Source organism: Myotis lucifugus, unplaced genomic scaffold, assembly GCF_000147115.1.
Source record: "Myotis lucifugus unplaced genomic scaffold, Myoluc2.0 scaffold_82, whole genome shotgun sequence".
Classification (NCBI taxonomy): Eukaryota; Metazoa; Chordata; class Mammalia; order Chiroptera; family Vespertilionidae; genus Myotis; species Myotis lucifugus.
This window is the reverse complement of record NW_005871130.1, coordinates 252,262-279,966: the sequence shown is the minus strand read 5'-3', so window position 1 is coordinate 279,966 and position 27,705 is coordinate 252,262. Positions and strand designations below refer to the sequence as shown.

Below are 27,705 nucleotides of genomic sequence, written 5' to 3'. Positions count from 1 at the left end.
ATTATATTTTAAGGTGATTTAAAATTATTTCAAAGCACTTTAACTCCTTTACAAATAATAACACATAGAGTATTTGTTTACTATCCTGTATATTTTAGATTGATTTGAGTTTTGAGTGGAAATTCCTTAGAAAAATTAGTTAAATATAAAGTGAAAATAAATATATGAGTAGTTGACAATGTCAGACTAGATTAAGCAAGTGAAAGTTTTGCTCAATGTGACAGATTTGTGTGGGTTGCAAGTCTGATTCCCAAGTCAATCTGAATTGCAATGGATTGTAGATCGGCACAAGTATGTGACAGTTTTTGTGTGTGCTTGTTTCTAACATCAGAAGTGGGATCTGCTTACTTTAAAAAAATTGGGATAGACTACTAAACGTATTAATCCTCTTTAGCAAATGCCAATTATCTGAGGTGCCGATTAGAGAACCACTCTTTTTACTCCTATTACTTCTCAATTTGTTTATCTTCTCAACTTTTTTCTTTGCTTGATATATCACAATGTCTGAGTCTTGTCGTATCTAACACTTTCACAAACATACATACATTTGATTCTAACATAAGCCTTGTGTAGGTGAGGTGGCTAAAGGGTTAAATTTGTACCTGGGTCCCATAGCATATCATTTATCATTGGTCAGCACAAGACCAAATTGGAACCCAGGTTTTCCAGCTGTCTTTAATATGCAAAGATCTGAAAAAGAGTATGAGGTCCAAAATTTTGGGCCAAACTCCCAAAAACCCCTCCATAGAAATTGGTTAAGAACTCTCCTTTGAACCTGTCCAGAGAGAGACATTTCTGACTTATCCATGTAGCACAAATCTATACCAGAAGAATTTAATATCAATTTCCTTCACATCTTTTCTTGCTCTCTGTGGATGACATTCCAACCTTTGTCTTGGCATTTTAAACTCCCCATGAAAAGTTATCTGTGACAGGTCTTCTTGACTCCATGGTTTTAAATACCAACTGCTCTGCTCCACGGTGAACACCATCTAGCCTGGGGAATGTTTTCTTCCTGTGCTAGTCACACTGCCTTAGCATCAAAAATAAGTTTGACCAGTGAGATGTCAAGGGAAATTTGTCATTCACTTTTAGTTTTAAAAATTTAAAAATAAACTTAAAATTTTTGTATTGAATTTTGGAGAGAGGAATGGGGAGAGAGAGAGAGAGAAAGAGAGAGAGAGAGAGAGAGAGAGAGAGAGAGAGAGAGAGAGAGAGAGAAAGAGAGAGAGAGAGAGAAGTGTGTGTGTGTGTGTGTGTGAGAGAGAGAGAGAGAGAGAGAGAGAGAGAGAGAGAGAGAGAGAGAGGCTATCCTTGTAATTCAGATGTTGTCAAAGGTTCATTTCATTTTTAGGCATTCACAGTGAATTCACTGTAAGCCAGGAAATGTGCTAGGAGGAGGTTGTATGAAAATCACATTTTTTCCTGTTCTCAGTGATCTTCAAGTCTAGGTGGGTAGCAGGTGAGTTTGGTATATGGTAGTCTAAAGCACATCAAATTTTTCTATTATTGGGTGATAAATATTCTTTCTACATTTATTAAACTCTTCTTAAATGCATGCTTTCCTAGAAAGTGAAGAAAAATATCTCCCCACGTGTACTATTCCTTAATAAATACAGGGATCTCGCTATTGTCATTCAAAAATTTGCAGAGTTATGAAAATATACACACTAATTAGATGATGCTTTTGATTCTTGAAAGTTGGTACCTTCTTGTTAATTTACTAGCCTAAGTTGATATTTTATGACTTTTCTTTTTCTCTCACTTTTTCTTTTGGGAGACAGGAAACCAGGTAAAACCTAATTTCTTATTTCAGCAAAGATGGAAAGACTGTGTCTTTGTTTAGCAGGAAACAGAAAGTGCCTTTTCCAATGAAGTCAAATTGGTAAGATTGATCAGTTTTGAGAGGGGGGAGCTTTTAGTGTTTTTTCCAAGTAGAAAGCATGGTTATTTCCTCTCCCTGAAGTGCACTCTTTTGCTCCCTCTCACTTCCCCTCACAATAACCCATTAAAACTGGTTTCAAGTATGACCAGCTCAATTTAACTCCTTCAGTCCCATGTTTAGGTTTGACACTTCCCTCCGTGTTTCCACAGCACTTTGGACATACTCTTATCATGGCCCCTGTGTATCACTGAGTTATTTGTCTGCTCTTCTCAACCAATATACTTACTAGTAAGACACTGGAGTGTGGGAAACCTACTCCATTTAGTCACTCTAGACCAGTGGTTCTCAACCTTCCTAATGCCATGACCCTTTAATACAGTTCCTCATGTTGTGGTGACCCCCAATTTCATTGTTACAAATTGAACATAATTAAAGCATAGTGATTAATCACAAAAACAATATGTAATTATATATGTGTTTTCTGATGGTCTTAGGCGACCCCTGTGAAAGGGTTGTTCGACCCCCAAAGGGGTTGCGACTCACAGATTGAGAACCGCTGCTCTAGACCCTAGCTCAGCACCTACATATGGAAACTAATAATGTGGAATGAGTAAGTGGGACAGGAAGTTAAAGATGAATTCTAGGTCCAAGTGCAGATAATTTAGTCACTTGCTGGATGTTTTGAGGTTTCTATTTATCCCCATTTAAGTGGATATTGTAACTTTTGCTATTCACAGCTGGCTCATCTAGATAAAAAAGGGCCGTCTGCTACCTCACTACATTATACCAGGTTTCTTTGGTTCACGTTTCTCTATTTTTCTGTATCAACCAACTTTAGCTTAGATTATGCTGTGAAAGAAACAGCCCTGCAATCTCAGAGGATTTCTATGACAAAAATGTTTATTTCTTGCTCCTGCCCTTGTTGGATGCAGGTCAGCTTCAGCTATGTGCCAGGTTCCCTTCTGTAGGACCAGGCTGGAGGGGCAGCCTTTAACCCAGTCTCAAGGTAAAGAGGGTCAAAACATAGAACCAGGCAGGGCCATTAAAGTCAGATGTGGGACATGTCAATGCCTCCACATTCCACCAACAAAACCACGTTCGTGGAAAAGAAGGTTCAATATTTGCCCAGAGCAAGGGAGGTGGTCATTGGGAAGAGTACCAGGCTACCACATGGGACTCATCTTTCCCCCAACCCTTTACTTTCCATCACTCTGGGTCCTTACTCTCATGTGCATTATCTCATAAGAAGTACTTCTTTTCTGTTTTTGGTTTCCTTCTTCCTAAAGAATATATTTTTAGCATTTATTTCTGTGATGGCATAGATTAATAAATTTCCTTATTATTTTACTTCTGAAAATGTCTTTCTACCTTCACCCTTAAATGACAATTTATTTTAATGCTATTTTTCTCCAGAATTTTGAAAACATTTTTCTAGTGTTTTCTATTATTGTTGCCAATATTGAGTCATCTGTTCATCTGTCATTTCTTTCTAAAAGTTTCTGTTTTCTTTGTGACTGCTTTATATGTAATTTGGCATATTCACATATGTGTCTACATGTTGGCTTGATGTAACCCTTGAAGACAATGTATTCATTCCTAGGATATTTTTCATATGTTAATATTTTAATCTCTTCATATTTTGTGCTGCATTCTTGATAGTTTCAGGCTTATTTTCTAATTAACTAGTGATCTCCTTAAAAATCTAATTTTATTCAATCCTTTGCATTTCAATGGATTTTAAAAATATTTAGAGGTTCTAGTGGTATATTTTGCACATAATTTTTAATATTAATATGTCCTTCCAAAATATGTCTAGTTCTTTATTATATTTATTTATTTCAAATATAATTACTTTATATTCTTTTAAAACTTTTCTTATTTTTTGCCATTCTGGGGTGCTAGTTTTCCTTTTTAAAAAGTAGATGACTTTCTCTCATTGTGGTTTGTACAGTTTTTAAAAACAAATATATTTTTATTGATTTTATAGAGAGAGGAAGGAGAGGGCTAGAGAAATATCGATGTGAAAAACATTGATTGGCTGCCTCCTGCACACGCTTTCCTGGGGATCAAGCTCGCAACCCTGGCATATGCCCTGACCAAGAGTCAAACCAGTGACCTTTCGATTCATGGTACCACACTCAACCAACAGAGCCATTCCAGCCAGGCTGTACAGTTTTATTGTAAGGTTATCATCAGAAAGACTTTCTCTTATCTAGAGACCTCAAAAGCCTGTGACCCTTAAAACTTCTCAACAAAACCATTCATAGTTTGCCACCTTCAAAGTCTTACAGAAGTGAGCAATTCTGGAAGAATTTTTAAATTTAATATCAGGTTGGATTCTTTCCTTATGCAAATAGTTTATATCAGTAAATTGCATTCATGTGTGTGGCGAGCCTTCATTTGGATAACTGTTCTCCACCTACCTCTGAGACTGATGTCAGCCCTGCTCAGTGCTCACTCAGGGCATCAAGTGGAGTTGTGCTATTACTTTCTCCAGGAAGGGGAGAGCACTTGCAGAGCCAGATTTTATGCAAATAATTCAAGTCCACAGCCTCCACTTCATGTTGACACAATATTATATTTCCTACCCTAGTGATGTTTATTAACCAAAGTTATTTTAACTCCTGTGTTGGCATATTGTGTAACTACAATATTGAATAAGCCAAAGTCCTTCTTCTATTGACTACTTTCTCTCTTGGCTCCTCTTCTGGGTATGATTGTTGATATTTGATTGAATGCTGGGAAGTATATATGAAACATTATAAAGATAACTTGAAGATATAAATGATGTTAGCTTTGTCTAGAGAGGGTTTAGTTCAGCTTTTTGCTAGTAGCTAGAGACTTATCAACTTTATTCAGCCTGAGACTCAGATGATTCAAATTTGGATTTCTGTCTTTGACAGTACTGGTTCATATTTAATTTTTCTTTATCTCTGGGGTACAGCAATTCAGGATCCCACCAGAACCTGGGATGTTTACAAGGTTTCTTTGACACTGAATTCCAAATTTGACTCCCAGTATCATGGGGCTATTGAACACTCTCTTAGCCACCACTTTCAGTTTGGCTTCTCAGCACCTAGTGGTTACTTAGCCAACAGTAAGTAGCTCATGAAGCAAAGTAGAATCATATGTCAAGTTCACTTCTCTATGCTTCCTTCTCTCCAGGATCTTGTTTCAAGTTCTGGTTGCTGTGGCAACTATCTAAACTTGATTTTTTTCCCCTCCCTAATCCTACAAGTCTGCCTGAAACTTTCTCAGCTATCTGTTCATGGCCTCTTCTTTCTACCTGGGTCTCAGCCATTGGGATCTATGCTACTTATAACTTGGCAACCCAGTGCCAGGCTTCGTGTAGGGGACTCTCCAAAGGAATGTTCATGAGTGATCTATTGTAGAATTAGTGGCCAAGTCTCATTCTTTAAGAAGTCTAATTATTGGAATTACATTGCACAAACAGATGAATATAGGAAGATTTGACATCTTTTATAGTCTATAAAGATTTATGTATTTATGTGGGTCTTGCACATTTCTCAGATTGTCTATTCTTAAGAATTTTATGGGACTTTTTGTCACTGGAAATAAAGTCATTTGTTTTCATTACCTTATCTAGATATGTATTGCTTTTTGTAAGTCATTAATTTCTGCATATGGATCTTCTATCAAGCCACTTTACTGAACTCATTAATTCAAATTCATTTTCAATTGATTTTTTTAGCATTTTCTAATTAGATAATCATAGAGTTTGTCATGACTCAACTATTTAAAAAAAAAGCAGTTATGCAGAAAAATTTCCTCACAGCAATATAAATGAATTGCCAAGCTCTGAGAATATCTGTTGTGGCTGATAACTTAAGTTTCTTCATCCTAACAGAAGTGGGCACACTCCTGGCATGAGAGGGCATGTCTCAAACTAACAGACCCTTTTCTCATTATTACTCCAAGTTTGTGAAAATCCAGTCTATACAATGAAAGGCACCATTTTTCAGACATCTGACAAGGAGACTTGGTTAATGTAGTCATGAATTAATTCTCTTAGAAATTTTTCATTGTAGAAAGAAGCTTTGAGAAAAGAAAGCCTTGATGTAACTATTTTTTAAATGAATATGGATTTACTATCTTTCTTTCCTATAATTAGATGAACCTTTTACACTTTATGAGTGATAGCTGCTGAAAAATATATTAGTGTCCCTCTCACGCCTAGGGTTTGCAGGTGTCCTTCCTTGGAGGGGAACATCATCACAACTCCTCAAATGGGAAGCTGTGTGGATAGTAGGAGAGGTCAGGGAAATTTTCTCTCCAGAAAATGACTGGGACTCAAGAACATGCCATCTGGATACTACGCTCTAATAATATCATATCCACTGGGATGATGTGCTTGCTAGTGCAAACCATGCCTCTCTCTTTTTTGTGTGTGTAGTTAAGCTCATGTTCTCTTTCTTAATTTATAGATTTCTTTTTATAATGTACATCTCAAACTGGCCAGGGATTTGACCTTCTGCATAGGAATCAATCAATAAAAAGGAATTTGCTGCCGTTCCTAATTGCATGGACAGTTATTTGACTGCGCATGGCAATAGGGGGCTGCTCTGATTATTTCCTATAAACTCCATGGAGGCACAAGCAGGCCATGTTTTGGCTCTCAGCCAAAGACAGGGTGAGCCACTCAGGACTGTGTAAATCTCAGGCATTGAAGTTCACCCACCACTTAGTAGGGGATGTTCAGTGCAGACAATTTCATGCCCTCACATCTTCTAATTCTAGTCTTTATTCTAGAGATAATAATAAGAATTTTACTGTGATTTTTAAGTTCCCTGGTAAAAGGTCATTTATATAAACTCTCAACAATGGATGCTGAAGACATCCTTTCCATCCTTCAATGGAAAAGAGAAGGGAAATGGACCTTTTATTTTTTTGTTTTGTTTTGTCAGAAACAATGTATTTGTTTGCACCTAACTTACAAATATTCAGAAATTCAGCACAATAGCATCTGAATATGTTTCTTTTTAATAGTCATCTTAACTATGATAGTAAATAACTGTGGGGAGCTAAGATGTTAAGGAAGCATGAGTGCGACTACAGTTACCCTTTCTAGGTGTGTGGAGCAAAGGTTAAAGGTAAATTTTGAAAGCACATTTTAATAACAAAAAAGAGATGCTAAGCTTCACGGTGATTCTATACCTAATCAAGTATTTGATAAATCTGTGGACAGTTGGCATGTTATTATTGCTACTGTTCAAATATAAAGTAAATGCAATTAAAATCTCCCATTACATATTAGCAATCAGTCTGGTCAATGATTAAGTGGAAATTGGTTGTGGAATAGCATTAGCATGACTTCCTATTTATTGTCAGTAAGGCTGAGTTCAGATTTTTAGGAAAATAAGCAGAAAAAAACATTTATATTGTAAAGAACACTAGAGCATACAATTATACTAATTTGTTACTGGGATGCTGGCATTGTTTAAAAACAGGTGCATCCACTGTTTAAGAGAGAATAATGAAAAACATTCTAAAAGAGATGCCTGATGGCTAAATGGTTATATTTCTTTATACTTTTTTGGAATAAAAATATTTTGGTGTCTGTTAGCCAAAACATCAACTAAAGATACTCTGCCATTTTCTTCAATAAAGTTTAAATGTCATGATTCTACAAAACCAGTAACCTTTCTATGATCCAACCGCCCTTCCTTCCCTCTTTCCCTGTGGTCCCTGCATCTCTCTGTTCCTATGACTTGATTTGAGTGCTTCTGTCACTCAGCAAACAGGTGGTTAAGCTTCTCCTAGGAGCAGGGCAGGTGTTCAGTTGCTGCCAGCCATGCACAGATAAACTGCTCTCAGAAATGTGCGGATTTGGAACCAACTTTGGCATGGCTAGGCCACTAGTCCAAAGGCCTTGAGTTGAAGGTAGGGAACAGCCCATACTTTTCCGACTCCAAAGTGCTCTTCTCCTAAAATTGTGCCTCTCCCGAGACAAGAATGAGATAAAAATGGCTTCAAAGGAAAACACAAACTGATAAGGAAGCTTAAGGACAGTGAGATTATCTTTGAGATAGAGTTTGAGATCCCACTTTGAAAAAATAGAGACTTGACAAGGAAAAGAGTGGAATACCAGACTGAGGCCATGTTTGGGGCATGTTTGGGAACAGCAATTTGTCAGTCAGTTGGCACTAAGAGAATAGCACAGTGTCTAGCTGGCATGTGGAGGGCGTGAGGGCCCGCCAAGTATTCAGGTTTTATTAGGCAAGATGGAGGCATCAGAGCCCTTTGGTTACTAGAACTCCACTGCAAGTTGATCTGGCATTGGCAGAGGCCAGTGGTCGGCAAACTCATTAGTCAACAGAGCCAAATATCAACAGTACAACGATTGAAATTTCTTTTGAGAGCCAAATTTTTTAAACTTAAACTATATAGGCAGGTACACTGTTATTAACTTAATTAGGTTACTCCTAAGGCTTAGGAAGAGCCACACTCAAGGGGCCAAAGAGCCGCATGTGGCTCACGAGCCGCAGTTTGCCGACCACGGGTATAGGCAACAGATTGTGCAGACAGGCTGGAATCAGGGAAACCAGTTAAAATGGTCACTAAGAAAAAGACCTTTGGCTCAAGGTGCCTATGGTTACCTGGGAAACAGGCCATAGTCTCTCATCATCAATAATCAGGGCCATCATCATCAATAGGGCCATGATCCAGTTGAAAATATCAGAAGATGGCAAGGGACTCTGGGGAAGATAATTCTACTCTGGATTAGCTTGAGAACAGGAAAGAAATCCTATATAATAAAAGCCCAGTGACTGAAACAGTGGAATGACCAGAGACCAGAATGACCGCAGCCCCTCACCCCGACTGGCCCCGCCTCCCAGTGGGGACCCCCACCCCAATTGGGAGCATGGCCGGCCTGCAAACCACCTGTAGCCTCTCACCTCGGCCAGCCCCACCCCCCAGTGGGAAGCCCCACTCTGATCGGAATGTGGCCGGCCAGCAAAACACCCATGGCCCCTTGCCCTAGCCAGCCCCACCCCCTAGTGGGGATGCCCACCAAGATCTGGGGCCCTCATCAGGGCAGGCCGGCTGGCCCCCACCCATGCACTGGGCCTCTATCCTATATAATAAAAGGGTAATATGCAAATTGACCCCAACGGCGAAACAACCAGAATGATCACTCAACCAGTCACTATGAGGTACACTGACCACCTCTTGGTCCCTTTCCCCAGCCAGCAGGCTCTGATCACCTGATGGTGAATGGGGAACCAGGGTGGGTAGCAGGGGATGTGGGTGGTGCCAGGCCAAGGCCCCCGACCTGCTAGTCACCCCACACACAAAGGGCAACCTGCAGTGGGAGTGGGGCCGGCGAGCAGGCAGGAATGGCTGCCTTCCCTCCAGCTGGCTGGCTCCTATCATCAAATAACAAACTGGGAACCAGGGATGGGTGGTGGCGGGAAGTGGGGCCGGCAGCAGGCAGCCGGGGAAGATGACCCTGATTGCAGGCCAGGCCTAGGGACTGTACCCACACACGAATTTTTTGAGCCAAGCCTCTCATAGAAATATAATGGGTAGAGATACTCAATTAGCTATTCTAGCTGTGTGAGTTGAGCCTCAGTAATGCTAATATGTCCCTTGTGTGCTATTGACATTCACCATTTTTCTTTCTGTCTCTCCTCCCCCACACCTCCTTCTTTTTCTCCCTTCTTTCTTGCATTAACTCAGTCACTTCTATACATTAGATGCTGTGCTTTGGTTATTCCCTAATTGCTAGGGAATAAAACAATAAATAAGGCATCTCACTAGAATCCCACAGTGTCAAAGGAGAGGGCAGTAAATAAAGGTGTTGCAAGAAAAAATGAGCACAAGGACTCATAGGAGAGCAGATCAGGTTGTCAGAAAGCTATGAACGAGCAGCTGGGAAGGACTTTATAGAGAAGGCAAGTGACAAGCCAGCTCTGTTGAGTTCACAGAAATTCCTTTCTTCCTAACTGGCCAAGTTCTCCTCTCTCCCCAATCTCCATCAAGTGTGGGCTCTTGACCTTGGTTTCTCAAGCTGCAGGAAGGGTCCTCACTGCTGCAGAGTTTGCACTAAGACAATCATAAAATTGGAAGACATTTAGCGATATTTTGGCAAACTGTTTCTTGATTTCCTAGGACCATGGCAAAATGGCTCTTAAGAGTCTTGGGTTCCCTTTTAGTCACATATTATTGGAGAAATGGACACTGTGATTAAAGTTTTTTCTTGGTTCATGTTTTTTTTATAGCTTCTGTTTTTCTTCTTTTACTCCTACCACCCCCGTGGTAGGAGAAAGGGCACAGAATTTGAAATTTAAAGTCTTGAGAGTTGATGTCCCAATTCTATTTATCAGCTGTGTGAGTTGAGCTTCAGTCTCTTCAGCTACAAAATGAGGAGGAAAAATTTCTCTCCCAAGATTGTACATATGAAATGACAATAACGTACCTTGTAAATTGTGCAATCTCTCTCTAATGTTGATTATTTTTAGTTGCTTTATAAAGCCCTATTTCTAACTAGTCATCATCTTTTTTTGATATAGTATGATCTCGATCATATATATATGTGTGTATGCATATTTTACATACTTTACATTAAGAAAGCCTCAGGTCCTTTAGAGGATGGTGCAGGTTCCTTCTTTGAACTATTCTGATCAAAGAACCACATAAGAACCAGTAATAAATCACATAAGAGTTCATACATAAACCAAGAATATAAACTAAACCACAAATAGATGATCTGAATCAAATCAATGTGCTAAACAAAACTGAAGCCAAACATTAAGGTTCCTCTGACTCACCCTTGACCTGATAGAAGTTGGAAAAGTTATTAATTAGTTAAAAGTAAAAATAAACATTTGTGGCTTTCTAATATTATAATATGAAGAATAACTGTACCCTAGATCAATGTTTGCCAAACTTGTCCCTTGGGCAAAAAAAATCACTTGATATGTGTGAGAAGAATACAGATTCCTGGGTCTCCTCCTGAACCAGAATTATAAGAGACATTAGAATCGGTAGTTCACCTCAAAGGTCAGGTAATTCCTATAACTAGGCAGGGTATTATAGAATGTTTCTTAGCAGGAGTTGGCAAATCACACCTCCAGGGTCAAATCCAGCTTGCCATCTGCTTTTGTAAAGAAAGCTTTATTGGAACACTGCCATACTCATTCATTTATTCATTGTCGATGACTACTTTCACACTGCAAGAACAAAGGCGAGTAGTTTCAACAGACACTGCACGACCTAAACTACTTACTACCTGGCTTTTTATAAAAAAAAAAAATTGCCAACCCTTACTCTAGAGCAGTGGTTCTCAACCTGTGTGTCGCGACCTCTTTGGGGGTCGAACGACCCTTTCACAGGGGTCACCTAAGACCATCAGAAAACACATATATAATTACATATTGTTTTACTGATTAATCACTGTGCTTTAATTATGTTCAATTTGTAACAATGAAATTGGGGGTCACCACAACATGAGGAACTGTATTAAAGGGTCGCGGCATTAGGAAGGTTGAGAACCACTGCTCTAGAGGAACATCAAAGGCAATAGGAAGATTACTGATCAAAGAATTAGAAGCTCTGAGTGATGGTCTGCTAAACATCATGGGCCTTGGGTAAGACAATCAACTTTTCTGAAACCAAAGCATGCCCTCCATAATGATTGGACACTGGCAAAATGTAGATCTCCCAGGTCATGGAAATAAGATTTCTTTTCCTAAAAACTTAAAAGTCTGTCAACTAAAACATCAAGATCCCTTTGATATTTTGCTGAAAGTATTATTAACCTACCAAAGTAAACATGTAACTCACATTAATCAAAGGCTTTGGAATGGAAGGTGAAGGAAAAATCATCATTTACCAAGTGATAATGATTAGAACACTTTTTTCAAAACTTGTATATGGGGCTCTGGCTGTTGGTTGGGCATTGTCCCCTGCATCAAAAGGTTGTTGGTTCAATTCCTGGTCAGCGCACATGCCCGGGTTGAAGTCATGATCCCTGGTAGAGGGTGTGGAGGCAGCTGATCAATGTTTCTGTCTCATATTGATGTCTCTCTCTCTCTCTCTCTCTCTCTCTCTCTCTCTCTCTCTCTTTCTCTCTCTCTCTCTCTACCTCTCTCTCTTCCTCTTCCTTCCCTCCCCCTTGCCCTTGCTTTCTCACTCTCCCTCTTTCTCTTCTTCTCTCTCTAGAAATCAACAAAAAACCCAAAATGTGTATATGGGGAGATGTTAGGTAGAATGGTTTTTCTAGTGGTTTGTGAACCACTAGATTAGATATTATCTCGGGTCCCTTTGAGTTCTAAAATTCCATGAACACAAATGGATATTTCAAAGTTATTATGATCACTTCTCCCTCTCTCTCTCTTTTCTCCCTGAATGATGAGAGGGCAGTGAAACATTTGGGGGAGTAGAAGTGGTTAAAATAGAGATAAAATGGGGTTATATAGTCCCATAAGTTTGGTAATTGCTGAATTGAATAAGGGATTAAAATGCCTTTTTATTGCTTTTTTACTTTTTAAAACCTTTAATATGTAAATGTAACTGATGAATTTTCAAAAGGGGAGACATATTACATTGTATTTCCAAAACTCATGTAAGCATAAAATTCATTTTCCTGAACATCTCTTGTGACCTCTTTTCTACAGAAGATACTATTTAAATAATGTCGATCAGTGGGCTATTAGGTAGATTTATGACAGAATAAAAGTGAGTGGCAAGAGTAATTTGGTGATCAGAGAAATCAGGAGCCTGCCTAGAGGGGGCTGTGTTTGCATGTTCTCTCCTGAAAGCTCCAGGTAAGGACTCCAGGTACCAGACAGGGATTCAGAGGTGAGGAGGGGCACTCTGCCATTTAGGACTAAATGTATAGTTTTTAAGGCACATGCATGCATGCACACATACACACACACACTCCTCCGGGAACTGTAACTACTACACCAAAGTTAAGTCACTTCACCTACTTAAACCCTCACTTCCCAGGCTGTGTTTTCACCTTTCCTGGTGAAGTAGACTTCATTTGCATACATGCATGTGTTATGCAATACTGGAACACAAAGTGTAATTTAGAAGCAGTAGCTTCTCTGGCAGCCCTGATCATGGGTTTAGGAAAATACTGACAGGTGATGCAAAGAGTGATGAAGAACTTTAAGATGTGGCAGTCAGTAATAGGGACAGCAAAGGGATGCACATCTTCAAAGGCGGAAGGGAAGTATCTTCGCCTGTGTACCCCGGAAAGCAGAGTCTGAGGCAAACAGCCTTGGCCACCTGGAGGACTTTTCTTTACCTTGTCCTTCAGGAACACTCCGAGTGAATTGTCATGCAGCAGGCATCCCCCTTTGGCCAGCACAGATGTATCTTGTTAACTAACTTGTGATCCATACTTGAATTGTGTCCTTCTTTTAGTTTACCATAGGGAATCTTCCATGAGGACACAGGTAGGGATGAAAGAAGATGCCAGGATAAGAAAGACACATGATGTTGGGTCTGTGACATCTGTTCTTGATCTTGTGTCATCTGTACCTGTTAGGACTTGATCCTGGATATTTGTAAAGTTCATTGCTACTGTGACCACCTGACTTTAAGATCCAGCAGGTTTCCAGATATCCAGTTCATAAAAGGTGCCTCCTGTCACATGGGCACTCGGTGCCCTGAGGTCCAATGCTTATTTCCTACTAAGGCCAGGATCAGGCTGGGGGCAATTTTAAGATGGAGAGAAATTCTCCATAAAAGGGCCCGAACTTGTTCCAGACCACCAGGTCTCTGCCCTGCAGAAATCCTACCTGGACTTGCCAGAGACCCAGTCAACATTGTCACCACGACACCAGCAGCACTCTCAGATCTACTGGTCACGCAAGTAGGGACAGGATTGCCTGCGAGATAGCCTGGGCATGCTGAAGAGTCCTTTCTTGTTCTGGACTCCACTGAAATCTGGCGAGCTATCTAGTAAGCCAAGAAATGGGTTGAAAAAATATTCTGAAACATTATGTATGTTGCTTTCCAAATCCAAAGCAGCCCCCAAACACAGAATATCTTTTTTAGTGGTTGGTGGTGATCAGTGTGACTTGTATCCTCTGTTGGGTGGGTGGTCCAGACATAGCACCACCATGATGCCTCTACTTCCACCTTCACCTGGTCCCAGTTAATACCAAGTGGAAGTCTTGGTAACGGTTTTGCTACTATAGACAAAGAATAATTGCTATGAGTTTATAACCGGAAATCTGGTTCTCATTGCTGTTCCACAGGGGAGTAGCCCAACTGCCCAACCTATCCTGAGGGCATGCTGTCTCAAACCAGTCCTGGTTCCTGGGAAGCACGAATAGTTGGCCAAGGCTGGGTGTATGTGGCTTTACTTTTTCAGAAAGTACAATTACTGGTGGAGCAGTAAGGGATAAAAGAAAACAGGAAACACCTATATAAAGGGGCACTATGAAGGTGGCCACCTCAATGTGCAAATACATTCTCCATCCAGCAGAGCTGTCTTCTGAAATGCCCTAACATCTGTGTCTCAAGCCAAACCACTAGGGGAGAAAAAGAACACCAGGTTTAATCCCTGACTCCCACCTCCCGTTGGTGAAAGATTTACACCATGGTCTTGGTGCACCCGTACTCCTTCTAGTTGCCCCTGTCTGAGTGCCAATCAAGATCCCATAGTACTTGAAGCCTTGGTGTCAACAGGAAACCCATGGAGCAGAATGAGAGCCACACAGTGTGTGTACTGTAAGTCTGCACCTGAGTAATGTCAGCTGGAGCCACCTATAGCCATAGAAACATGAACACGGAAAAAGGTCAGAGGATTCATGGATTCTCTGAAGTTCATACATGGACCACATATAAAGAAGAATCTCTGGTGTAGAGCAACAAACTTAAAAACTATTGTTGAATGAAGGACAGACATGGCCAAAATCCATGCCAACCATGATGCTCTCAGAACATCTGAACTGGGGACTTGGTGGTAGTTACAGTGATTAGTATCTAACCAGAACAATTTCTACAGTTATGTCTTATAAGTAGTATTAGAAGAAACAAATGCTAGCCTCCTGCACACCCCACACTGGGGATTGAGTCTGCAACCTGGGCATGTGTCCTGACCGGCAATTGGACCATGACTCCTGGTTCATGGGTCAACGCTCAATCACTGAGCCACGCCAGCCAGGCTATTGTTGTTGTTGTTGTTTTTTAATTAACTGGATTCTAATGCTTATTTTGTTTTGCACCAAATGGTGCTTCTTTTAGTATTTATTGTGTGGAAAATTGTAGAATGTATGGGGCTATATATTTATCAACAAATGTTTTTAAATAAAATACTGAAATTTATACATGTCTAAATATTGAAAAACGTTTCTAGGGAGATCTTACTTTTGAATACCTGCTTACCAGGTAAGAGGATGACACCTACTGGTAAAACCATTTTAATTGTCAGAGGCCACCAGGTGGCTCTAATATTTAAAATTTATACCCATGAGAGGATATGGCTCCAGGTTTCATCCTATATACAGTATTCTGATACAAACAATTTTAACAAAGTCAATAGACTATCCTAATCCTAGAATTAGAAGATTATTTAGGTAATATTTTAAAGAAAAAAATTTGAATGCAGGGCTTTTAGAAATTTTAATCACTTTTACAGGTCTCACATGGGAATTTCAGAACACAAGGATAGAGATACATACGTTAAGAGATTAGAGAATACTCAAAAGTTTTCTTACCCCCACACACCAAGTATTGACTACTTTATTGCTTACACTCAGTTTCCCATCGTCAAAGGTTCTACATCTATTAGCTGGGACAATATGTTATCCTAAGACAAATAAATCAAATCCGCTCTTTAGTGATAATGTGTGCACAAGTTAGACAGAAGCATTCTTTTTTTCTGGGGGTGCAGTCATAGAATCAAACATCTAGTATAGCGAAGTGCATCTGAATAATGTGGAATGCATTCTAGCTACACTGAGTTCTTCACCCAGTTCTTCACCAGTGATGGTTAGTGAGCCTGCTGGTGGGGTGGGGTGATGGGCAGGGTGGTCAGAGTGGTTAGTCTGTGTGCAAGACAATGCAGTGCTTGCATGACCCAAGTGGCCAAATGGAGACTGCACAGTGACAGAGATTATAAAAGCTGGTGTTCCAAGCTCGGTGCAGTAAATTACCGTGTTACTCGTGGAAGCTCTCCTAGGCTCAGCCAGTCATACATTATGCGTTAAGGCCTCAAATTCTACTTACAAATTATCATCAGGAATTTGTTGGCTGGCGATTCTCTAGGGAATCCAGAAGTCTCAGAAGACATTGGGTTTATAGATGAACACTTTTATCTTTTCCAAACCTCTGGTGATCAAACTTCCTCACCCAGAGGATCAATTAGCAAACATGTTTTCTCAGATAGTCTTTGTTTTGTGTATATTTCCTTAGTTGGTGCTTGATTCAGGAGGGACACTTGAAAAGTGCTTAAATGCAAAGATGTGAGCTGTTGTGTCCAAAGTTGACTTAGCTAGAGATACTTTATTAGAACAGGAAGAGCTTCTTGGCAAAGAAATACTGCCTAATTCAACAATGACTATAATATCCTGATTGTCACCGTGAAACAATTAGAGCTAACTCCTTCAGGTTGCCATGTTACCCTTCAGTCACTTACATTTCTAAACATTGAAAATTACTTGGAGGTATCTACTTTTTACAACCTTGGGAACTATCTTAAGAAAAAGCCAATACATTTAGATTTTTCCGAATAACACGGAAAGTGTTAAGCAATATTCAAAGCATTTTACAAAAGCATTTCATTGGAATTCAATAAAGATTTGTAATGTACAATGCAATACATGCAGTCAGAATATAATTTCGCCATTCAACCGAGAACAAGGAAACCCAAAATAATGCCTGGATCTGTGAAAACAGAAATGAATATAATGATAAATGTTTTGTGAAACTTGGGGGCATTTCCTTGGGAAGAGCTATATATCTACCCCCCATTATTATGTTTCAATTTTTTATAGCACTTTATGGTGCTATAAAAGCCTCTTAGTCTAAATTCAGCCCTCTGGCTAGATTCTGACAGTCTATTTGTGTTCTGATTTCATGAATAATAAATGACTCAATGTGAAGAAATACACAGCTTTCTTTACACATGCAGGAAGTTTTAAAGTAAAATACATTTAAACATAAATGTTACTAAATGTTTTTCTAAAAATTAAAGGAATTAAAATTTGACAAGGTGGGCAATCCCCCCACCCCCTTTTTTCCCCATTCCAAAGAAGCATAGCATGATGAAAGCCATGTAGTCAAGAAACCCAGGATCCCTTTTCCAGTTGGTTTTGGAAGCATCACCTTTAACATGATCAGGGTTTGGTCTTTTAGGTCTTCCTTGAAAACTTGCTGTTTGCATAGTGTGCAAGGTACACTTGCATCACCTAATAGGGTTTCATTAGGAATGAAGAAATTGTTAAACATAACTATCAAATGCAATGTCAACTGTGTATCACTGTTTTCACATGAAAGTTGCTGAAGAGCTGAAGGCAGATTGAAGACTGATGCTGAAGGAGGTTGTGAGTAGAGATGCAGAGACCTGAGGACCTGCATCCTGGATTGGTTCCTCAAGATGGAAATGATGGGTACCAACCCCTAAGTCTACAGAAACAGGATATCCACAACCTCCTTTTGTTTTATTTTATTTAAAAAATATTTTTATTGATTTCAGAGAGGAAAGGAGAGGGAGAGAGAGATAGAAACATCAGTGATGAGAGACAATCATTGATCAGCTGCCTCCTGCATGCCCCACACTGAGGAGAACCTGCAACCCAGGCATGTGACCTGACCAGAAATCAAACTGTGACCTCCTGGTTCATAGGTCCACTCTCAACCACTGTGCCACACCAACTGGGCCACAACCTCCTTTTAGATGTACCACTTTCTCCTCTTACTGATATGTTGACATGATGTATCGAGCAATTTTTAATTCCAGTGGCCCAGGTTATGGGAAGAATACTGTTACCACTGGGCCATCAAAACTGTAAACTTGCATAGGACAAGGGGTCCATTGTGGTTGGCAATATGAAAGAAAAATATTAACTACTTCCTCAATTGCAAGTCCTGAAGATTTTTAAAAAATATATTTTATTGATTTTTCGCAGAGAGGAAGGGAGAGGGATAGAGAGTTAGAAACATCAATCAGCTGCTTCCTGCACACCTCCTACTGGGGATGTGTCCGCAACCAAGGTACATGCCCTTAGCTGGAATCGAACCTGGGACCTTTCAGTCTGTAGGCGGACGCTCTATCCACTGAGCCAAACCGGTTAGGGCAGTCGTGAAGGTTTTTATTCCACTTTGAAATAAATTACCAGTAACATTAAAATAAATTTATATTGCAAATTCCTCTTCAACAAGAAGGACAGATGCAGGAAGCAAGAAGGATGTGGGAAGAGGGCCTACCATACAGCCACTCTTTTAATTAAGTACAGTATGTGGGATGTGAAATATGTCATAACAAGTGTAATATATGGCCATCTAGAATGATCAAAAAACATAAACAACAATTAAGTGTAATATCTTATTCTAAAGTTGAGCAAACTTCCCTCTGACCTCTTGAACACTGAGCAAATGACAGAAATATTGCCCCTTGCTGTGTCCCTGAAGACCACCACAGTCTTCTGTATCGCTCCAGGGGAGCCAGGCTATAAAGACATAAAAATGAAGCTACTGCAACGATTTGGAGCTGCCTGAATACTCTCAGAACAGCTGCCGGGTTAATTTGGCAGGGACCATGAAGCTCAAACTGGCAGAGCCCCAACATTCTCTCTGATTGAAAACATTTCAGCCTTTGTGAGGAAACTGGAGGAGTTTTTACTACCTTGGGATCATCCCTCCAGCCAGGGGCGAGGTGCCCTCTGGTATGTGGTTAAGCCTTTAACCTTGATATCTGTGCTTGCATATTGCCCCAACCAGACCTCAGTTAACTCTTTGGTGCCCATTAGTCCTGCTCCAATCCCTCTAAGAAACTTTTCTCCATAAAGGTTGGAATTACTCTCATACTTAGACCAATGTCTAAGCCATTCTCAAACCAATAAACATAATAATGGTTTTTATATGTCTTTACAGAACCCCAGAGATATAGTCAGAAGTTTTAAAAAGGGGGTCCATAGTCAAATATATCTTTAGAAAATACGCCTTCTCTTAGAGAGGCATGACTTACTATAACGTATTAAATGTGCTGTGTATTTCTATAATAAATAAAATGGTTCATCTCCACTTACTCCAGAATTTCTCAAACATTTGATCACTCAACCAACCTCTCCTCAGTGAATATCTATTAAAGTTACAAAAAAATAATGGTCTACAGAAGACAATTTGGGGAAACAGCAATTTCAAACAAATTTCTTTGTTAGGTGCAGTAAATTACCATGTTACGCATTGACTGTCAATGTTAAAATTGATTCTATAGGAAATTATTTTAGGAAACAAAATTTTTTGTACATTATGTATAAAGTTCACTTAAAGGGCAACATGTTCATCTTAGATTTTTCTATTTTATGCAGTTTTATGAAGTGACAGCTCTATATTTTACATACAAATGAAAGCTGTGGATAATTATACTGAAGAGCGCTTTCCCAAGCATAGACTCCATTAAGTTACTGGGATTATTACTTTTGTTCCATCTCTTCATCTTCATACTTGATTGATCTGACATCCATGATATTTATGCTTGAAGTTCATTGAAGAGTTTAGGAAGTTTAATTACTTAAAATTATCACAAACTCTCACTAACGCATCATCCATATTGCCCTGACTACTGGGTTAAGTGTGTTTGCGTTTTTTAGTGTCTCTGTCTGCTCCTTTGGGCTGTCATCAGAGACTGCACCCATTGTATTTGTTGGCACGTTGTAAACTGAGGTTTACCCCTTCTCTGCCAACACTACCACAGCTTTTCCCTGGTCTTATTTCAATTTGTCTCATCCCCTTCTTCTCTGTCTCCCTTTTTGCTCATGAGCTCTGCTTTTCTTAGTTGTTAAAAAGTGAATTGGATCATGATATGCCAGGGCTCCATGCCCTCCAATGCCTGCCCATGTCGCCAATCCACAGTCTATGCCTACGTCTACATATAAGGTGACCAAGCATCTTACTGTTTCCCTTGGCTTGAATCTGGGTCTCTCACCTATACTCACCCTTGCCCTTATCACCTAACATAGATGGCCTAATCATAGAGGTCCTTTTTCTCCCTTTCCTTAGAGCATTTATCTGCACCTTTGAGATGTGAATCTTTTCAACAGACCTATTGCCAGTTTTACCACCCAAGAATTACCTGGGAGCCCACCCTCTGGGATGTCATCATCAAGGAAGATGGCACTCCATCTCCCAGGCTCTGTGGGAGGGAAGGAGCCCACCTTGCATGAATGCCTTTTTCCATCAGGACCAGATGAGCGAGTTCACTTTTCATGTGGGTAAGATCAATTTTTCCTGCTCTGCTGATGTTCTGGGTGGCACTTACCACCAAGTTAGTAAACATTTTACTCACTTTTGCATATTTTCAGTCTCCTTCCATTTGATTATAAGCTTTTTGCAGACACAGATTTTTCTGTTTGTTCATAGCTGTATCCTTAATGCCTCAAACAGAGCCTTTACACAGTTGACAGTTAAGAAACATTTTTGAATTGATGAATAAAAAAGGAAATGCAGGAAGGTGAATATATTCTTTCCTCGGTAATCATTATCAACAAAAGTAAATGGATGGACTGAGTAAGGGTTTAAAGTGATAAGAGGAGAGGGAAAATACGCTAATAACTATGTATAGTGCCAGGTGAGCACTGGAAATATCAGGGGGAACTTTCTTGTAAAGTATATGATTGTTTAATGATACCAGTGACATTAGTATGTCTTGCTGCTTAGGAGCGAGCAGTGGAAGCAGTTGTTATCTTAATATAAGGTTGATCTTCGATGTGAATCTTAATATAAGGTTGATCCTCACTTTATCCAGAAATATAGATATGGGGTCACATTTCCCTACTCTATATCTCAGAATTCACTTAATTCTACCCATGAAAACAAGGACTTATCAACTGTCTCTTTGTGATTTTAATTTCATAGAGATAATATTTATAAATTAAAGTTCTGAAACAAAAAATTAAACATATTTCAAAATACCTGAGCCTTAGTCTGTGAACACTTTTTACAGAGTTCAAATATTTTACGTGAATATGAGTCCTGGGCTTGGTCCAAAACCATATAGAATCAATGGTAATAATGGTGCTGCGGACATAGGAAACAGTCTAGTGACTTCATCTCTTCCAAAGCAATTAAGATGCCTGTTTAAAAAAATACTGCAGAAGCCTTGAACATTTTTTTCCTGTTTTAAGGATCTGAGCTTATACATGTGAGCATGCCCCTTTGACCTTATACATATGGAGCAAAGATAAATATGATCAATAACAGACATAATGAGTCTGACTATAGGGTTGCCTGGGAATAGGCAAGCCCTCATTATGTGTATGAGCTACTGTAAAATTTATTCTTCAAAGCAGAAGTATCAACCAAGACAATTGAAGGTGACTCGCCCTTCGGAGATACAGTAGTCTGAGAACTTGATCAAACCATATAGGTTTTATTTCCCTGACAAACTATAAAGCAAACTTACTCTATGGCCATAAAACATGCACCTCTTAGGATTTTGACTCATGAAAATGTAATAAAACAACTCCAACTTGTGACCTTAAAGTGAATTCTAATTTGGTCCTGACACTAATAAAGAGCTCAATGCATTCTCGGGTGTTCTACTGCGCTGCATGACAGCCTTTTAAATGGTATTTGGGGCATTTACCTATGTGATAAGGACATGAAAAATGCTAGAAGAAATGGAAGAAAACCAGTTTTTAGATCTTCTCTAGAGTTACCTCATCAAGCTGTTCCAGCATAGTAGCTTTTAGTATATTTTAATAATTACTTGGAAAGCAGCACTTAAAAAAAAATAAAAATGTATACATGATACCAGTAGAGAGGGATGTATAGGACCTTAAAGTAAAAATTAACCTTCAAAAATGCTCAGAAACACAGATGGGGAAAAGAAAGGGCAAATTTAAGGAGATTAGCTATAATCCCTGCAGCAGAAAGTAAAAGAATGTACGAAAACACTATTTTATACATGTCATTTGGGAAGGGACTTCTTCTAGTTAGTATGACAAAGTGATTCAAAAGCCAAGATTCATTCTAAAATTTTTAAAAAATATATTTTATTGATTTTTTACAGAGAGGAAGGGAGAGGGATAGAGATTTAGAAACATCAATGAGAGAGAAACATCAATCAGCTGCCTCCTGCACACCCCCTACTGGGGATGTGCCTGCAACCCAGGTACATGCCCTTGACTGGAATTGAACCTGGGACCTTTCAGTCTGCAGGCTGATGCTCTATCCACTGAGCTAAACCGGTTAAAGCCATTCTAAATTTAATGACAAATGAAAATAGCATTGTTAAGGGGAAAAACACACACTTAGGAATCAGTTAATTAAATTGAAGATATGGCCCCTAAAACGAATCATATGGACTTAAAGGGTATTATGCTAAGTGAAATAAGTGAGTCAGAGAAAGAAAATACCATATGATTTCACTTGTATGTGGAATCTAGAGAACAATATAAATGAACAAATAAAACAGAAACAGACTCATAGATACAGAGAACAGACTGGTGATTGCCAGAGGGAAGGATGGGTGGGGAACTGGATGAAAAAAGTGAAGGGATTGAGAAGCACAGATTGGTAGATATAAAATAGTCATGGGGATGTAAAGTACAGCACAGGGACTATAGTCAATAATACACTAATAACTATGCATGGTGCCAGGTGAGCACTGGAAATATCAGGGGGAACTTTTTTGTAAAGTATATGATTGTTTAATCATTATGTTGTACACCTTAAACTAATACAGAATAATACTGAATGCAAAATATAATTAAAAAAAAAGAATCAGAAAGTAATTCTCTCATGAAATTCGTCCCTGGCTAAGCTTTTGTTGGGTTAATTGCATGTGATTTAGGGATCTCATAGATGGTCCACTGGTTAAAGAGAGAGCTGCCATATTCGTGAACAGTGACAACAAACAAGTTTTTGCAAAAAGATATGATTACTCTGGATACTTCCTCTAATTACAGAAAAGCCTGCATTTCTAATTCCAGATTACAAATGAATACAACTCAAAAGAAAGGTCTTGGTTCTTTACTGCTAGCATTTGTTATAAAAGTGGCTGCAAAAGCCTGCTATATTTTAAAAATACATTAGGCAGCTGTGTTTCTCTACTGATTGGAAGTAGAAATAAAAATTAGGATAAATTACTAAATCTTTTGGCACCTTGAGAGAAAAAATGATTGGTGGTGGTCATGATAGAATATCTTTAACTCTTTAACTAAGGATAGTTTCAGGAAAGGGAAAAAAATTCAGGGGCCTATACATAAAACAGATTCATTTCAGAACTATTTTCAGGTTTATTCAACATTAGGACTCCAAAAGTATTGAAATGGTTTTGATCCTTATTCCGCATCAAGAATTGATGAAAGAGATGGCCATCTGAGCCAAAAAGTGGTGGGAGTTACCATTTCACTATGGGTTTGCTCGATGCCCAGAGCTTTCTATGTACCATGTCTAACTGTTAACAGCACTATACATTGTTCCCTTTTGTAGATGAAAACATGAACTAGGAGTGGAGGTTCTGATTTCACATCCTGGCTCTAGCACTTACTAATTATGGGCATCACAGCCTTTCTGTTTCTTTATCTTCATTTCATCACCTCTAAAATGGGAATCCTAACCTTCTATAAGCTTTGTGAGAATTATTATGAGATTTAAATGTGTTCCTGGTACAGACCACAGTGCAGAAAACACAATAATATTTGATAAATAGTAGTGCCCATCCTCAGAGGGATTTAGTATTTTGCCTAGGCTCCCAGAGTGACAAGCGGCTGACCTGGATTCACCTATTTCCACAGCTTTACTTTCTTAGAAGACGAAGAATTTTTCTTTGCACATTATGAGTCAGTATCAAATAGACAACACAGATGTTCAATAAATTATTTAGACCTACATTGAATATTACTCTTAGTTATGTGTTAGGTAGATTTTACCACCTTTTCCATTTGCAAGAAAACTTCCCTGAATGTAATGTATTAAGTGTCCACAATAATTATTACAATGTTTAAGACCGTGGTCAGCAAACTGCGGCTCTTTGGCCCCTTGAGTGTGGCTCTTCCTAAGCCTTAAGAGTACCTTAATTAAGTTAATAACAATGTACCTACCTATATAGTTTAAGTTTAAAAAACTTGGCTCTCAAAAGAAATTTCAATCATTGTACTGTTGATATTTGGCTCTGTTGACTAATGAGTTTGCCGACCACTGGTTTAAGCAAAGTATTGTGGGAATAGGGAAATGGTGATTCCAACTCAAATGTGTTTATTTTGCTTTCATGTGATTTAGGAGAGGTGGCGGTGGACAAGAGCAGTTACTTTTTCTCTTCCCAGTCGGGTATACCAGCATAAATTCTTATATTCTTCACATTCCAGTCTCAAGGTCAATATTATTTTTTAAAGTTTTTACATTTGTATCCCTTAACTCATAATCATACTTTTTTATGCCTACCAGTTGCTCAAATCTCTAAATCACAATTTTCTTGGTGTCATTCTACAATTTCCATTCAATGCCTGCAAGCTCTATTATCTAAGGAGGCCGAGGTGACCTGCATTCAATCTAATTTGCTGCTGACATCTGCCTCACTATTTAAAAACAAATTCAGTTCAATTTAGTGAACCATGGCTATATTGTTAGAAGTCGTGCATTTAAAGACAGGAAAATACAGCTTAAAGCCAAGTGGCAACAGGGCACTTAAACACAAAACCCTAGCGCTTCTTTCACAGCATTTCAGTGACACACTGAAGGAAAATGCTTTAGGCTGCAGACTAAGAGACAGCTTTGTGATTTATTCTGCCTAAGAAATTATAGTTATCGAAACAAATAAATCCTGCAGATGTCACTGTGATGGGCTTCTATAATACAAAGCTCGAATTCGCAGGAGACAGAAGTTATCAAACTGTGGACTTAAATATAATTCTCTAGCCTCTGTTTTCTCTCCTTAGAGAGCTGGAGAAAGTCATAAAAATAAGGCAATGGGCTTATAAGCTAATAAGAAGGTGCATGCCTGGGAAACACAACCAGAAAAGACAGCCTTTGAAAAGGAAATGGGGTTTTCTATGTGGACTTTCTTAGGATGGTATCGGGAGCAGTGGGTATTGTGTGTCTCTAAATCTTCTGAAATAGAAAACCTCAAAAGGGAAATTAATGCCTAATCTGTTACTGTTCTTGAGTATTTACAAATTCTAAAATTAGATTACTGTATTTCTTTGTAAAAACTACATCCTCCCAAGAAGCCAGCACAAGAAGTAGATTAGGATGAACTTTCAGTCATATTACTTTAAATATACATTAAGGTCATCTTCTCTCTTTCAACACACGTGATCAGTAACTGTTGTTTTGTGTGTGAATCTACTGTGTGCAAGGCACCATCTTTGTTATGGAAGAATTAACTATTTCCCATAAGAAAACTTTTCAAGTAATCAAAGTTAACATCTTTCATTAAAACTATTTTCCCACATTCTAATCTCAGCCCAGCACCTCTTGTCTTTCCAGTTTACTCCATTAGGTATCTTAATTCCAACACTCTTTGAACTCCATCAAGACCACCAATCCATTACCATATATGATTCTACCATACATTCAAACTTAATCACCCCTTGATGTCCTCACTCCTGTCCTTATCCAGTTTAAACTACTGTCAACCATTAAAACCACTTCCAGGCACACCACATCAATCTTGGACTTGCTCCCTCACTTCCTCATAGTCACTTGCCAAATCTTCCTAAAACAAGACTGGAAAATATATACATTCCTAAACACTCTAAACAGTTTTTTTAAAAAAAGAAAGAAAAAGAAGAAGAAGAAGATAGATCAGTACAAAATTTTAGAAATGAGAATGTGTATACAAATGAAAGGAATAAGCTCTGGTCACTGTGTACGTGATGACCAATTTTAGTACTTTCTCTAATGACCCTTTGAAAGATGTCAAGACCAAAGTTTTTGCAAGGAAGGTCACCTGCTCCCAAACACACCACTAAAAAGTGAAGTGCCAGCCTTTGAACCCAGGCAGTCGCTGCCTATTCAGGAGGAGAGGAATCTGAAAGTCAGGATGATGTGGACGGTGCTCCAGGAAAGGGAAATGACCAGAATGCGTTCAGGTAGACTTAGAATGCTACGTGGCCATAAAGCTTGCGGAGTGCTCCTTGGAAATGTCTGCTGCTACAATGGTTTCAAAAGCAACGTGAAACTAGGATTTCATTTGTTTTTGAACTGTTCTAGAGCTTAAAATCAGGAACACTTGGGCATTTTTTTTCTTTTTGCATGAACACTGACAATATCCTCAGGCCAGAGCCTGTCTAGGAAAGTATAAAAAATTCACAGACCTGTCTTGACTGTGAATACAGTTGTGGAAATCCTACATATGACAAAAAAATGAATTTAAAAGTCTATTCAGGATAATGCTGCCATGTGCCCAACTGGAGTTAACTTGAAATAAAAATGGTGATAATACAGGGTGAGGCAAAAGTAGGTTTACCGTTGTGGATATGCAAAACACATATTATTCTTTTCTTATTATTTATTAATTACTAGCATTATTTTCCATATGAACAATTGTAAACCTACTTTTGCCCCACCCTCTATTAACTGTCATTTGCCAAATACGTAATATATGCTGGGTTTTGTTCCTTTGATATTACATTTTTATTATAAACCCATGCAGTGAAATTGTTACTGGCCCTGTTTACAGAGGAGGAATCCCTGAGGACTTGAACTCAGATGTCTGGCTCCAGAGTATGTGTCTGACCATGACTTTGCAGGACATCTGTTAAAATAGTTCATTCTATTAATTGTTTATAGGAAAATAACATGTAATTGGATGCTGATGGATGCCAACTTTGAGTGAGTAAACATATTTTAAGAATACTGTATAACTTATTGCCCTGGCCATTGTGGCCCAGTTGGTTGGGTGTCGTCCCATGCACCGAAAAGTTGCCAGTTGATTCCAAGGCAGGACACACGCCCAGGTTGCAGGTTCTAGGCCCCATAGGGAATGTGCAGGCAGCCAATCAATGTTTCATTCTCCCATCAATGTCTCTCTCTGCCTCTCCCTTTTCTTTTAAAAAGAATATAACAGCTATCAGAAATACAGTATGGTATAACCCTGTAACAACATAAAGTGAATGAACTAGCACCATGTTTAACAAGTAGAAGTTCACTAATCTACACTAATAAAAGAGAAAAATGGTAATTGGCGTACGACCGCTACCCTCCCCATTGGCTAATTAGCGAGATATGCAAATTAATCACCAGTCAAGATGGCGGTTAACTGTCAACAAAGATGGCGGTTAATTTGCATATGTAGGCACAATGCAGGAAGGCAAAAGGGAAAGCACAGAAGAAGCCCCCTGGCACTGACAGTGATCGGAAACCCAGCGGGGAGCTAAGAGCCAGGGGGCAGGGCAAAGGCGGCCCCCAGGGGGTGTTTTGGGTTTGGCCCCCCCCCAAAAATAAAGGAGAATTTCGGGTATTTTTTTTTGGGGGAGTTTATTGGGAAGGGGGGGGGGAGGAAAAGGGGGGGAGGGGGGGGGGGGGGGGACTCTTTTTCTTTTTGGGGTGGGGGGGGGGGCTTTCCCCCCCCCCGGAAACCCTTATATTAAGGAATTTTTTATGTTTTTTTGGGGGGGGGGATCTCTCCTTGGGGGGCTCCCCCGTTTTTTCGTGAAAAAAACCCCCCCCCC

The 27,705-nt window shown here is 39.2% G+C and overlaps 1 protein-coding gene across 1 annotated transcript in view; it reads right to left on the bottom strand.

Annotated features, from left to right (window-relative positions):
- DOK6 (docking protein 6) overlaps nucleotides 1–27,705 on the bottom strand; it is a 225,538-nt gene that overhangs the window by 94,886 nt on the left and 102,947 nt on the right. The window lies entirely within an intron of this gene.